The following is a 13732-nucleotide window of genomic DNA, read 5'->3' on the forward strand; positions in this document are numbered from 1 at the left end:
TTTAGGTTTAAGGTCCATAAAACCGCCTCCAATTGTAAGTTTCATAAGATATCTCCCTACATTTTCCTCTAACTGTTTTATGGTCTTAGACCTAATGGTTAGATCTTTGATCCATTTTGAGTTAACTTTTGTGTAGGGTGTGAGATATGGGTTGTCATGGTTAGGGATAGGTGCCAACTTGGCCAAGTTGTGGTACCTGTTCATCTGATTGGGCAAGTGCTGGCCTGTCTGTTGCAATGAGGACATTTCATAGGATTAGGTCATGATCACGTCAGCTACATCCACAGCTGATTCCATTTGTAATCATCCAAAGGGGAGTGTCTTCTGCAATTAGTGATGCTAAATCCAATCATGGGAAGCCTTTTAAGGAGGACTCAGAGGAGACAGGTTCCATTCCTGCTTTGGCTGGTGAGCCTCTCCTGTGGAGTTCGTCCAGGCCATCCATTGGAGTCATCGGCTTCGCAGCCTGCCCTGTGGATTTTGGACTCTGCGTTCCTACGGTCACGTGAGACACTTTCATAAATTTTATATTTGCAAGTGTTCCCTGTTGGTTCTGTTTCTCTAGAGAACCCTAACTAATACATCTTGGTACCGGGAGTGGTTCTTAAGGAACAGAATCTTAAAAATGGGTTTTTATGAATGGTTTTCTACTCTGACTGGGCTCAGAGACACTAAGGACTCTGATTCCCGTAATCAGAATGACACTCCCAATCCATGGACTGAGTTCGCAAAGGAGATAGTCAAAATATCATCATTTGATTCTCCTAATGCTTCGCAGGTACAAAGCCAGACTCTGGGGGATAATGTTTTTGACACCTTTACAGAGTTTTGTAGGAATAAGAGTTATAGAGATGTTGGTTGGTTGTTGTTAGATACACTGTCTACATTAAAGGGTGAAAGGGATGGGCTTAAGGCTTCAAACAAGAAGCTTAAGTGCCGTCTGAAAGATGTAGAGGTTTCTATGAGTATCCTGAAGGAAAATTTTATTTCCTGTAGCCGTAGACTTGAGATCTCTGAAAATCAGACTCAGAATCTTATTGTTAGAGTAGCAACTTTACAACGTAAACTGAAATCTCAGTCTTGCATGGTGTCTGCCGTTAAAGTGAGGGCATTGATTGGAAAGGAGTGGGACCCTGAAAAATGGGATGGTGACATATGGATTGATAATGATGTTGGGGGTGAGGTTGAAACCCTAGACCATGCTGAGCCTTCTTTAGATAACCCTGTAATAGTCTGCCCTGAGGACATAGCCGCCCCACCTCCAGCTTGCCTTGAGGAATTGGCCACCCAACCTCCTCCTGAAGGGATTAGCCCTAGAGTTATTAATCCTGTTTCACCAGATGAAACTACAAATGAAAGCCCTGAAGCAAATGGCTTGGAAGATATTTCTAATTCTTTTCATGACCCACCCCCACCACCCCTCATTTCTTCTAGACCTATAACTAGACTAAAGTCCCAACAGGCCCCTAAAGGTGAGGTACAAAGTATCACACATGAGGAGGTACGTTATACTCCAAAAGAACTGTGTGAGTTTTCCAATTTATATAGACAGAAATCAGGGGAATATGTGTGGCAATGGATCTTAAGAGTGTGGGATAATGGTGGGAGAAATATAAGGCTGGATCAGGCTGAATTTATTGATATGGGCCCACTAAGCAGAGATTCTGCATTCAATGTTATAGCTCGAGCAGTTAGAAAAGGTGTTAACAGCTTGTTTGGGTGGTTGGTTGAAACATGGATCAAAAGGTGGCCAACATTACCTGAGGTTGAAATGCCAGAACTGCCCTGGTATAATGTAGATGAGGGGATCCAGAGGCTTAGAGAGATTGGGATGTTAGAGTGGAGTTATCATGCAAAGCCTGCTCTTACACCCCAGGAATGTCCAGAGGATGCACCTTTTACCAGAACAGTGAGAAATAAATTTGTGAGACTAGCACCATCATCCCTCAAGAGCTCTGTGGTTGCACTTCTCTGTAGGTCAGATATTACTGTAGGAACTGCTGTCACTGAGCTGGAATCCTTAAACACAATGGGGATGACAGGATCCCGAGTTGGCAGAAGCCAGGTGGCAGCACTTAATCACCAAAGACAGGGTAGACGTGGGTATTATAATAGACAACAAACTCAAAGGAGGCATCAAAATTATATGACACGCAGAGATTTGTGGCATTGGCTAGTAAATCATGGGGTGCCTAGAAATACAATAGAAGGGCAGCCTACTAAATTCTTGTTGGAGCTGTATAAACAAAAGAGTTCTAGGTCAAGGGAACAGAAGTCAAACCTGAATTACAAAAACACAGAGTCACGGCCCCTTAACCAATTTCCAGACTTGAAACAGTTTACAGACCCTGAGCCCCTTGAATGAAGGGGAGGCCAGGTCCCTATGGGGAAGAAACCTGTTACACTGCCACAAATTTATACTGTTAACCTTCCTCTAAGTCTTCCCCAAGGAGACCGACGGCCTTTTACCAGGGTAACTGTGCATTGGGGAAAAGGAAATGATCAGATATTTCGGGGGTTATTAGACACTGGTTCAGAAGTGACATTAATTCCAGGGGACCCAAAACGTCACTCTGAACCACCAGTCAGAGTGGGGGCTTATGGAGGCCAGGTGATCAATGGAGTTTTAGCTCAGGTCCGTCTCACAGTGGGTCCAGTGGGCCCCTGGACCCATCCTGTAGTTATTTCCCCAGTTCCGGAATGTATAATTGGCATAGACATACTGAGCAGCTGGCAGAATCCCCACGTTGGTTCTCTAACTCGTGCAGTGAGGGCTATTATGGTGGGAAAGGCCAAGTGGAAGCCACTAGAACTGCCCCTACCAAGCAAAATAGTAAATCAAAAGCAATACCATATTCCTGGAGGGATTGCAGAGATTACTGCCACTCTTAAGGACTTGAAAGATGCAGGGGTGGTGATTCCCACCACATCCCCATTCAACTCTCCTATTTGGCCTGTGCAGAAAACAGATGGGTCTTGGAGAATGACAGTGGATTATCGTAAACTCAACCAGGTGGTAACTCCAATTGCAGCTGCTGTTCCAGATGTAGTATCATTGCTTGAGCAAATCAATACATCCCCTGGTACCTGGTATGCAGCTATTGATCTGGCAAATGCTTTTTTCTCACTAGCTATTAGTAAGGACCACCAGAAACAGTTTGCTTTCAGCTGGCAAGGTCAGCAATATACTTTCACTGTCCTACCTCAGGGGTATATCAACTCTCCAGCCCTATGTCATAATCTTGTTCGCAGAGACCTTGATCATTTCTCCTTCCCACAAGACATCACACTGGTCCATTATATTGATGATATCATGTTGATTGGACCTAGTGAGCAAGAAGTAGCAACTACTCTAGATTTACTGGTAAGGCATTTGCGTGTCAGAGGATGGGAGATAAATCCAACAAAAATACAGGGGCCTTCCACCTCAGTAAAATTTCTAGGTGTCCAGTGGTGTGGGGCATGTCGAGATATCCCTTCTAAGGTGAAGGATAAATTGCTGCATCTGGCCCCTCCCACAACCAAAAAAGAGGCACAACGCCTAGTGGGTCTTTTTGGATTTTGGTGACAACATATTCCTCATTTGGGTGTGCTACTCCGGCCCATTTATTGAGTGACCAGAAAAGCTGCTAATTTTGAGTGGGGACCTGAACAAGAGGAGGCTCTGCGACAGGTCCAGGCTGCTGTGCAAGCTGCTCTGCCACTTGGGCCATATGATCCAGCAGATCCAATGGTGCTGGAAGTGTCAGTGGCAAATAGAGATGCTGTCTGGAGCCTTTGGCAGGCCCCTATAGGAGAATCACAACGCAGACCCTTAGGATTTTGGAGCAAAGCCTTACCATCTGCTGCAGATAACTACTCTCCTTTTGAGAAACAGCTTTTGGCCTGCTACTGGGCCTTAGTAGAGACTGAACGCTTAACGATGGGCCACCAAGTTACCATGAGACCTGAGTTGTCTATCATGAGTTGGGTGTTGTCTGACCCACCAAGCCATAAAGTTGGGCGTGCACAGCAGCACTCTATTGTGAAGTGGAAATGGTATATACGAGATAGAGCCAGAGCAGGTCCTGAAGGCACAAGTAAGTTACATGAAGAAGTGGCACAAATGCCCATGGTTTCCACTCCTGCTGCCACATTACCTTCTCTTTCCCAGACCAGAGCTATGGCCTCTTGGGGAGTTCCTTACAGTGAATTGACTGAGGAAGAGAAAACTCGGGCCTGGTTTACAGATGGTTCAGCACGATATGCAGGTACCACCCGAAAGTGGTCAGCTGCAGCATTACAACCCCTTTCTGGGGTGTCCTTGAAGGACAGTGGTGAGGGGAAATCCTCCCAGTGGGCAGAACTTCGAGCAGTGCACCTGGTTGTTCATTTTGCTTGGAAGGAAAACTGGCCAGAGGTGCGTTTGTATACTGACTCATGGGCTGTTGCTAATGGTTTGGCTGGATGGTCAGGGACTTGGAAAGACCATAATTGGAAAATTGGTGACAAAGAGGTCTGGGGAAGAAGTATGTGGATAGACCTTTCTGAGTGGGCTAAAAACATGAAGATATTTGTGTCCCATGTGAATGCACACCAGAGGGTGACTTCAGCAGAGGAAGATTTTAATAATCAAGTGGATAAGATGACCCGTTCTATGGATACCAGTCAGCCTGTTTCCCCAGCAACTCCTGTTATTGCCCAATGGGCTCATGAACAAAGTGGTCATGGTGGTAGGGATGGAGGTTATGCATGGGCTCAGCAACATGGACTTCCACTCACCAAGGCTGACCTGGCTACAGCCACTGCTGAGTGCCCAATCTGCCAGCAGCAGAGACCCACACTCAGCCCCCGGTATGGCACCATTCCCTGAGGTGACCAGCCAGCTACATGGTGGCAGGTTGATTACATTGGACCACTCCCTTCATGGAAGGGGCAGCGATTTGTTCTAACTGGAATAGACACATACTCTGGATATGGGTTTGCTTTCCCTGCACGCAATGCTTCTGCCAAAACTACTATCCGTGGGCTTACAGAATGCCTTATCCATCGTCATGGTATTCCACATAGCATTGCTTCGGATCAAGGAACACACTTCACAGCAAATGAAGTGCGAGAATGGGCACATGCTCATGGAATTCTCTGGTCTTACCATGTTCCCCATCATCCAGAAGCTGCTGGATTGATAGAACGGTGGAATGGCCTTTTGAAAACTCAATTACGGTGCCAACTAGGTGGCAAAAACTTGAAAGGCTGGGGAATGTTCTCCAGGAAGCTGTGTATGCTCTGAATCAGCGTCCGCTGTATGGTGCTGTTTCTCCCATAGCCAGGATCCATGGGTCCAGGAACCAAGGGGTGGAAATGGGTGTGGTGCCACTCACTATTACTCCTAGTGATCCACTAGGAAAATTTTTGCTTCCTGTCCCTGCTACCCTGAGTTCTGCTGGTCTACAGGTTTTAGTTCCAAAACGGGCTGTGCTTTCTCCAGGAGAAACAACAGTGATACCACTGAACTGGAAGTTAAGATTGCCACCTGGCCACTTTGGGCTACTTATGCCTCTGGATCAACACACCAAGAAGGGGATTACATTATTGTCTGGGGTAATTGACCCTGACTATCAGAAGGAAGTAGGACTGCAACTACATAATGGAGCTAAAGAAGAGTTTTCTTGGAATATAGGAGATCCCCTGGGGCGTCTATTAGTACTACCATGCCCTGTGATTAAAATCAATGGAAAACTGCAACAACACAATCCAGGCAGGACCACTAATGGCTCTGAGACTTCAGGAATGAAGGTTTGGGTCACCCCACCAGGCAAAGAACCATGGCCAGCTGAAGTGCTTGCTGAGGGGAAAGGGAACATGGAATGGGTAGTGGAAGAAGGCAGTGATAAATATGAACTTCAACCACGTGATCAGTTACAGAAACGAGGACTGTAATGCTGTTTTGTTTGTGTTATACTATTTAAGTTGTAAGATATCAAGTTTAAGAATGAATGTTGCCCAAGGATTTGCACGCTATTCTGGAGAGATTTAATGTGTTTCCAGTTATATGCAGGACAGTTGAGTATTGTCAAAAAAAAAATGTGCGCTTATTTGTTTTCATTTGGAAATTAAGTATGGTCTAAGGCGATATATATATATGTGCCAAGTTGACAAGGGGTGGACTGTCATGGTTAGGGATAGGTGTCAACTTGGCCAAGTTGTGGTACCTGTTCATCTGATTGGGCAAGTGCTGGCCTGTCTGTTGCAATGAGGACATTTCATAGGATTAGGTCATGATCACGTCAGCTACATCCACAGCTGATTCCATTTGTAATCATCCAAAGGGGAGTGTCTTCTGCAATTAGTGATGCTAAATCCAATCATGGGAAGCCTTTTAAGGAGGACTCAGAGGAGACAGGTTGCATTCCTGCTTTGGCTGGTGAGCCTCTCCTGTGGAGTTCGTCCAGGCCATCCATTGGAGTCATCAGCTTCGCAGCCTGCCCTGTGGATTTTGGACTCTGCGTTCCTACGGTCACGTGAGACAATTTCATAAATTTTATATTTGCAAGTGTTCCCTGTTGGTTCTGTTTCTCTAGAGAACCCTAACTAATACATGGGTCTTCTTTCATTCTTTTGCATATGGATATCCAGTTCTCTAGGCACCATTTATTGAAGAGACCGTTCTGTCCCAGGTGAGTTGGCTTGACTGCCTTATCAAAGATAAAATGTCCATAGATGAGAGGGTCTATATCTGAGCACTCTATTCGATTCCATTGGTCGATATATCTATCTTTATGCCAATACCATGCTGTTTTGACCACTGTGGCTTCATAATATGCCTTAAAGTCAGGCAGTGCCAGACCTCCAGCTTCGTTTTTTTTCCTCAAGATGTTTTTAGCAATTCGGGGCACCCTGCCCTTCCAGATAAATTTGCTTATTGGTTTTTCTATTTCTGAAAAATAAGTTGTTGGGATTTTGATTGGTATTGCATTGAATCTGTAAATCAGTTTAGGTAGGATTGACATCTTAATTATATTTAGTCTTCCAATCCATGAACACGGTATGCCCTTCCATCTATTTAGGTCTTCTGTGATTTCTTTTAGCAGTTTTTTGTAGTTTTATTTATATAGGTTTTTTGTCTCTTTAGTTAAATTTTTTCCTAGGTATTTTATTCTTTTAGTTGCAATTTAAATGGGATTCGTTTCTTGATTTCCCCCTCAGCTTGTTCATTGCTAGTGTATAGAAATGCTACAGATTTTTGAATGTTGATCTTGTAACCTGCTACTTTGCTGTACTCATTTATTAGCTCTAGTAGTTTTGTTGTGGATTTTTCCGGGTTTTCGACGTATAGTATCATATCGTCTGCAAACAGTGATAGTTTTACTTCTTCCTTTCCAATTTTGATGCCTTGTATTTCTTTTTCTTGTCTAATTGCTCTGGCTAGAACCTCCAACACAATGTTGAATAATAGTGGTGATAGTGGACATCCTTGTCTTGTTCCTGATCTTAGGGGGAAAGTTTTCAATTTTTCCCCTTGGTCGCTATTCTATATGGAATTTTTTCTTTAGTTGTCACCTCAGACAGGTCATTGCTTGTGTGTGGAAATATTACTGGTTTTTGTACATTAATCTTATATCCCACAACTTTGCCGAATTTGTTTATCAGCTCAATTAGTTTCACTGTAGATTTCTCAGGGTTTTCTACATATAGGATCATGTCATCTGCTTATAATGAAAGTTTTTTTTCTTCCTTTCTTATTTGGATGCCTTTTAGTTCTTTCTCCTGTCTAATTGCTCCAGCTAGTACTTCTAAAACAATGCTGAATAACAGTGGTAACAGCGGGCATCCTTGTCTTATCCCTGATCTCAAGGGGAAGGCTTTCAATTTCTCACCATTAAGTATGATGCTGGTGATGGGTTTTTCATATGTACCCATCATGATACTGAGAAAGTTTCCTTCGATACCTAACTTTTGAAATGCCTTTATAAGGCAAGGATTTTGTCTTAAGCTTTTTTCAGCATCAATAGATATAATCATGTGATTTTTCCCTTTTGATTTATCTGCTCTATTACATTGATTGATTTTCTTATGTTGAACCACCCTAGCATTCCTGGTATGAATCTTGCTTGGTCATGATGTATAATTTTTTTAATGTGGCATTGGATTAAATTTGCTAGTATTTTGTTAAGAATTTTCGCATCTATGTTCATTTGGGATTGGTCTGTAGTTTTATTTTCTTGTATTGTCTTAATCCAATTTTGGTATTAGAGTGATGTTAGCTTCATAAAATGAGTTAGGTAGCATTCCTTTTTCTTCAATTTTTTGAAAGAGTTTGAGCAGGATTGGCATTAGTTCTTTTTGAAATGTTTAATAAAATTCTCCTGTGAAGTCATCTGTTCCTGGGCTTTTTTTGTGGGGGAAGATTTTAAATGACTGATTGGATCTCTTTACTTGATCTTCTATTTCTTCTCGAGTCAGTATAGGTAATTTGTGTGTTTCTAGGAACTTATTCACTTCATCTAAGTTGTCTAGTTTGTTGGCATATAGTTGTTCATAATATTCTCTTATGATTTTAAAAATTTCTTTGTGATCTGTGGTAACGACCCCTCTCATTTCTGATTTTGTTTATTTGTGTCCTCTCTCTTTTTTTCTTTGTTAGTTTAGCTAGGGGACCATCGATTTTATTGAATTTCTCAAAGAACCTATTTTTAGTTTTGTTTATTCTTTCTATTATCTTATTGTTCTCCGGTTTGTTTATTTCTGCTTTAGTCTTTATTATTTCTCTTCTTTTATTTGCTTTGGGGTTACTTTACTGTTCTTTCTCTAAATTCTCCAGGTGTAAGCAGTTACATCCTCAAGTTTTGCTCATTCTTGTTTTTTAATATAGGCATTTAGGGCGATAAATTTCCCTTTCAGCACTGCCTTTGCCACATCCCATATGTTTTGATTTGTTGTATTCTCATTATCATTCATTTCCAGATATTTACCAATTTCTCTAGCAATTTCTTCCTTGATTATTTAAGAGTGATAATTTAAAGAAATTCATTTATTTGTGAAAGCTCTGGTTCTTTGGGATTATTAATTTCCATCTTTGTTCTGTTGTCATCAGAGAAAGTGCTTTAGATAATTTCAATCTTATTAAATTTACAGACTCAGTTTGTGCCTGGTATATGTTCTATCCTGTAGAATGTTCCATGTGCACTAGAGAATGTCTATATGGGGGTGTTTGGGGATGTAATGATCTATATATGTCTATTAGATATAATTCATTTATCCCATTGTTTAAGTTCTCTGTTTCCTTGTTGAACGTCTGTGTGGTTGTTCTATCTACAGCAGAGGATGGTGTGTTGAAGTCTCCCACTATTACTGTTGCTATGTCTATAGCTCCCTTCAGTTTTTCCAATGTATGCCTCATATACTTTGGAGCTCCTTGATTGGGAGCAAACACATTTATGATTGTTATTTCTTCCTGGTGAATTGTCCCTTTTATTATTTCGTAGTGTCCTTCTTTGTCTCTTATAATGTCTTTACATTTAAAGTTTGTTTTGGTGTTATTAGTATAGGTACTCCTGCTTTCTTTTGGTTAGAGCTTCCATAGAAGATTTCCCATCCTTTCACTTTCAATCTGTGTCCTTGAATCTAAGATGTATCTCTTGTAAACAGCAAATAGATGGATTATGTTGTTTGATCCATTCTGTCAGTTTGTATCTTTTAATTGGTGAGTTTAGCCCATTAACATTCAAAGTAATTACTTTTAAAACAATTCTTGACTCTACCATCTTGTCCTTTAGTTTTTATTGATCAGATCTATATATTATTTTCCTTCTCTGTTTTTTCCTTTGAATTACCTTTACTCATATTCTTCAATTCTGTGCCCTCTCCTGTCTATATTTATTTTTTTTTATCAGCTGTTAGGGTTCCCTTTAGTATTTCTTGTACAGCTGGTCGCTTTTTTGACTAATTCTCTTAATTTTCTTTGTCTTTGAAGATTTTAATCTCTCCCTCAATTTTTTTTTTTTTTTTACGTGGACAGGCAACAGGAATTAAACCCAGGTCTCTGGCATGGCAGGCGAGAACTCTGCCTGCTGAGCCACTCTCCCTCAATTTTGAATGGTAAATTGGCTGAATAAAGAATTCTTGGTTGAAAGCGTTTGTCATTCAGGATTTTCGGTATATCATAACACTGCCTTCTCCCTTCCATGGTACCTGTTCAGTAGCTGAAGTCAGTCTTGTTTTTTCCCTTGCATGTAGCAGATTGCTTTTCTCCTGCTACTTTCTGTTTCTCTTCAACACCTGACAGTCTGATTTGTACATGTCTTAGAGTAGGCCTGTTTGGATTTTTTCCATTTGGAGTCCACTGGGCCTCTTTGTTTTTTTTTTTTTTTTTTTTTTTTTTTTTTAAAGGAAAGACAGAGAGAAGGAAGGAAGGATAGAAGGAAGGAAGGAAGGAAGAAAGGGAAACATCTTTAAACATTTTCTTGTTTTATTGTATTCTGTTTCTCCGTTTTTGTTACATGGGCTGGGGCCGGGAATCGAACCGAGGTCCTCCGGCATAGCAGGCAAGCACTTTGCCCGCTGAGCCACCGCGGCCCGCCTCCACTGGGCCTCTTTGAATTGCATATTCATGTCTTTTATAAGAGTTGGGAAGTTTTCTCTGGTTATATCTTCAACTAGCTTTCCTAACCTTTTACTCTTCTCTTCTCCTTCTGGGACATCAATGATTCTTATATTCGTGTGCCTCTTGTTGTCCATCATTTCCCTAAGATCCAGTTGCATTTTTCCCATCATTCTTGCCACTTGTTCTTTGTGCGCTCTCGTTCTGTTGCTCTATTTTCTAACTCACGTATTCTTCCTTTGCTTCTTCATATCTGCTATCATACGTCTCCAGTATATTTTTAATTTGATGTACTGTATCTTTCATTTCTGTAAGATCTGCCATTTTTCCATTCAACCTCCTGAATTCTTCTTTATACTCTTCTAGTGTCTTCCTGATATACTTTATTTCTTTATAAATATCCTTCAGTAGTTGTTCCATATTCTGTGTCCCCTCTGAAAGCTTGATTTGGTCATTTGGCTGGGCCATTTCTTCTTGGATCTTTGTGTGCTTTATAATTTTCTTTTGTGTTCAAGGCATTTGATTATCTTGATATGTTTATTTTGCAAGTTGGTTTCCTTCACTCTTCTAAAGTTCTGTATTTACTTAGTTTTTGCTGAATGTTTCCTTTTGCATTTTGTCAGTTATTCTCTGCCAAATCAAGGTCCAGATCTCATGTAGGGGATACAATTCAACTTAAGGGTCTATTAGGAGCTAGGCCAGGGTGCATGGGTACTCCAGTGGCAGAATGGCTAACTACCACACAGGACATCCAGACTCGACTCCCAGCCTAAGAACACACACACAAAAAAAGAACAAGAAAAAAAAAGATAATAATAATAAAGTTAAATAATAATACAATAAAAATATGAAACCCAAAAACAAGAACCACAACAAAATACACCTCAACAGTAGTAGGCCCCAGAATCAAAAGGAGACATCCCAGGACATACTGGGGGTGAAGTCAGACTGGTGCCCACCAGAGGAAGAGAAAATTTAAGAGAAAAATAATAATAGTAGTAATGAAAATAAATGAAATGGAATAATAAAAAATATGTGAAATAAAAATAGATAATAAAGAATTAAAATATAATAATATAAAATATCTATTCAAATTTTTAAAAATAATGAAAAGAAAATTACGTTACTAATAAAAATGCATGGAAAAGAACATGTTTTAAAAGAGGGTAAAAGGGGCGGTGAGACGCGACTCGGTGGCAGAATTCTCGCCTGCCATGCCGGAGACCCGGGTTCGATTCCCAGACCCTGCCCATGTAAAAAAAAGGGGGGGTGGTAAAAGAAAAAATAATATTGATAAAAATAAAATAAAATAAAAATAAAGATCTCGGTAGATAGGGATTTAGCTTGTCTGCACTTACCCCTTCTCCACAGCAGGTGGCGACCGTGAGGCTCCTCTCTCAAGCTCTCCCCTTCCTCCGGGAGCAGGTGACCTGCACTTACTGCATTTGGCCAGCAGATGGCGGGCTTGAGCCTCCCTCAGCCCACCCTTCCCGGGCGGAGCAACTCCAGCGACTGGAGGATGGCCTGCTCGTGTTCGGCTGGGGGGCTACTCCACTAGGGCAGTCTCAGGCAGGTCTGTGCCGGGGGCCTGGGGAGCCAACCAGCGGATGGAGAATCAGCTGATCCGCAGCGCTGGCGGGTCTGCCAGATACCGCGACTATGGCCGGCTTTTCCCGCACCTGACGGGGTGGTCACGCCCGCACCCCGAGGCCCTCCCCACGGTGGACAGTCACCGGCCTCCGGGCTCCCGTGGGCGCTGCCCACCGCAACCACGTGGAGCGGTTTCACAAGCGGGCAGCTGTGAGGCTGGAGCCCAGGAGGGTCAGTTCCCTCTATCGCAACTCCCCGTGCCCGCAGCCCGCCCGGTGGGAAGCCCATCACCCGACCCACTCTCTCTCCCCCATCCTCCTCCCCCAAACTGCCCAAAGACCCTCTTGGGCTACCCACACCCGGGACCTGCTGTCCAGGGCTTTTCCTCCCAGTCGCCTGTCTTGTCTCACGGAGCAGGACTGAGCCCACTCCACTGCGCTCCACGGACTTCCTGGAAGTCAGCCTTTGCTTTGTACAATGTAATTCTCTGTACCTTGAACAATCTCTTCTCCCAATGAGATAAGAGTCCCTACTATATAACAGTTTGTGCTACTTCCATTATTACATCACATTGTATTTTAATTACATTTATCATCTTCCCATTAGATTGGGAGTTCCTTCAGTGTTGGGACTGTCATGTTCACCCTGCCTTGAGAAATGCTTGGTACACGTAGGTACCAAGTTATCAGCTAAATGAGTAATGAATATTTCTATTCAAATAGTATGTTCCGATTTGAAATTGTTGCGTACCCCAGAAAAGCCATGTTCTTTTTTTATGTAAGAAAAAAAATACACTTAGAACCACTGAAAATGGGTATCTTAGCTTAGCCATAGGCTAAATAATAAAGTACCCATATAAGCATTGTAAAACCTATTTTTCACAGTAAATTTCATAAGCCAATTTAAAATTAAGGAAAAAATTATATATTCAGATAGCAATGTTCTTCAATTCTAAATATTAAATAGTAACAGATACCATAAAACAGTGAATGATCTCAAAATATCAAGTAGAATGTTCTTACAAATGTCTGAATTGCTGTAGTAATGACTTATGTTATTAAACATTTTCCTGATTTCAGGAAAATATGAAGATACAAATATTTTTACAATTAACATGAGAGTCTTAACCACCTAGAATGGGTATCTTAGGTTATCCATAGGCATTCTTTCAATCCTAATCCAATCTTTCTCATTTCTTGTTTCTGTATATATTTAAAAACTTAATTTGTGGTTATTCTGAGGTTTGTACTACTCAGTCTACATCTGTAATCAACTAATTTGAAAAGATTTCAACACTATACCTGGTCTCTGCTCCAACATCCCTTTGTTTCTCTTTGTGTATTGTTTTCATCTTACATTACCTTTTTATATTTTATGTGTCCATTATCAGGAAATATGACTTTTTCCTGTTCAATTGTATTCTGACTTTTATAGGAATTGAAGAGTAAATTTACGTATTGAGGACCCAGTACTATTGGGGTTTGCACTGAAGATCTTCACTTCACACTACTTCAAGCCGCACTCTCCTGTCCTGTCTGTTCAACCTGAAACACTGTTTTTAGT

The sequence above is a fragment of the Tamandua tetradactyla genome, chromosome 4 (genome assembly GCF_023851605.1).
Source record: "Tamandua tetradactyla isolate mTamTet1 chromosome 4, mTamTet1.pri, whole genome shotgun sequence".
Classification (NCBI taxonomy): domain Eukaryota; kingdom Metazoa; phylum Chordata; class Mammalia; order Pilosa; family Myrmecophagidae; genus Tamandua; species Tamandua tetradactyla.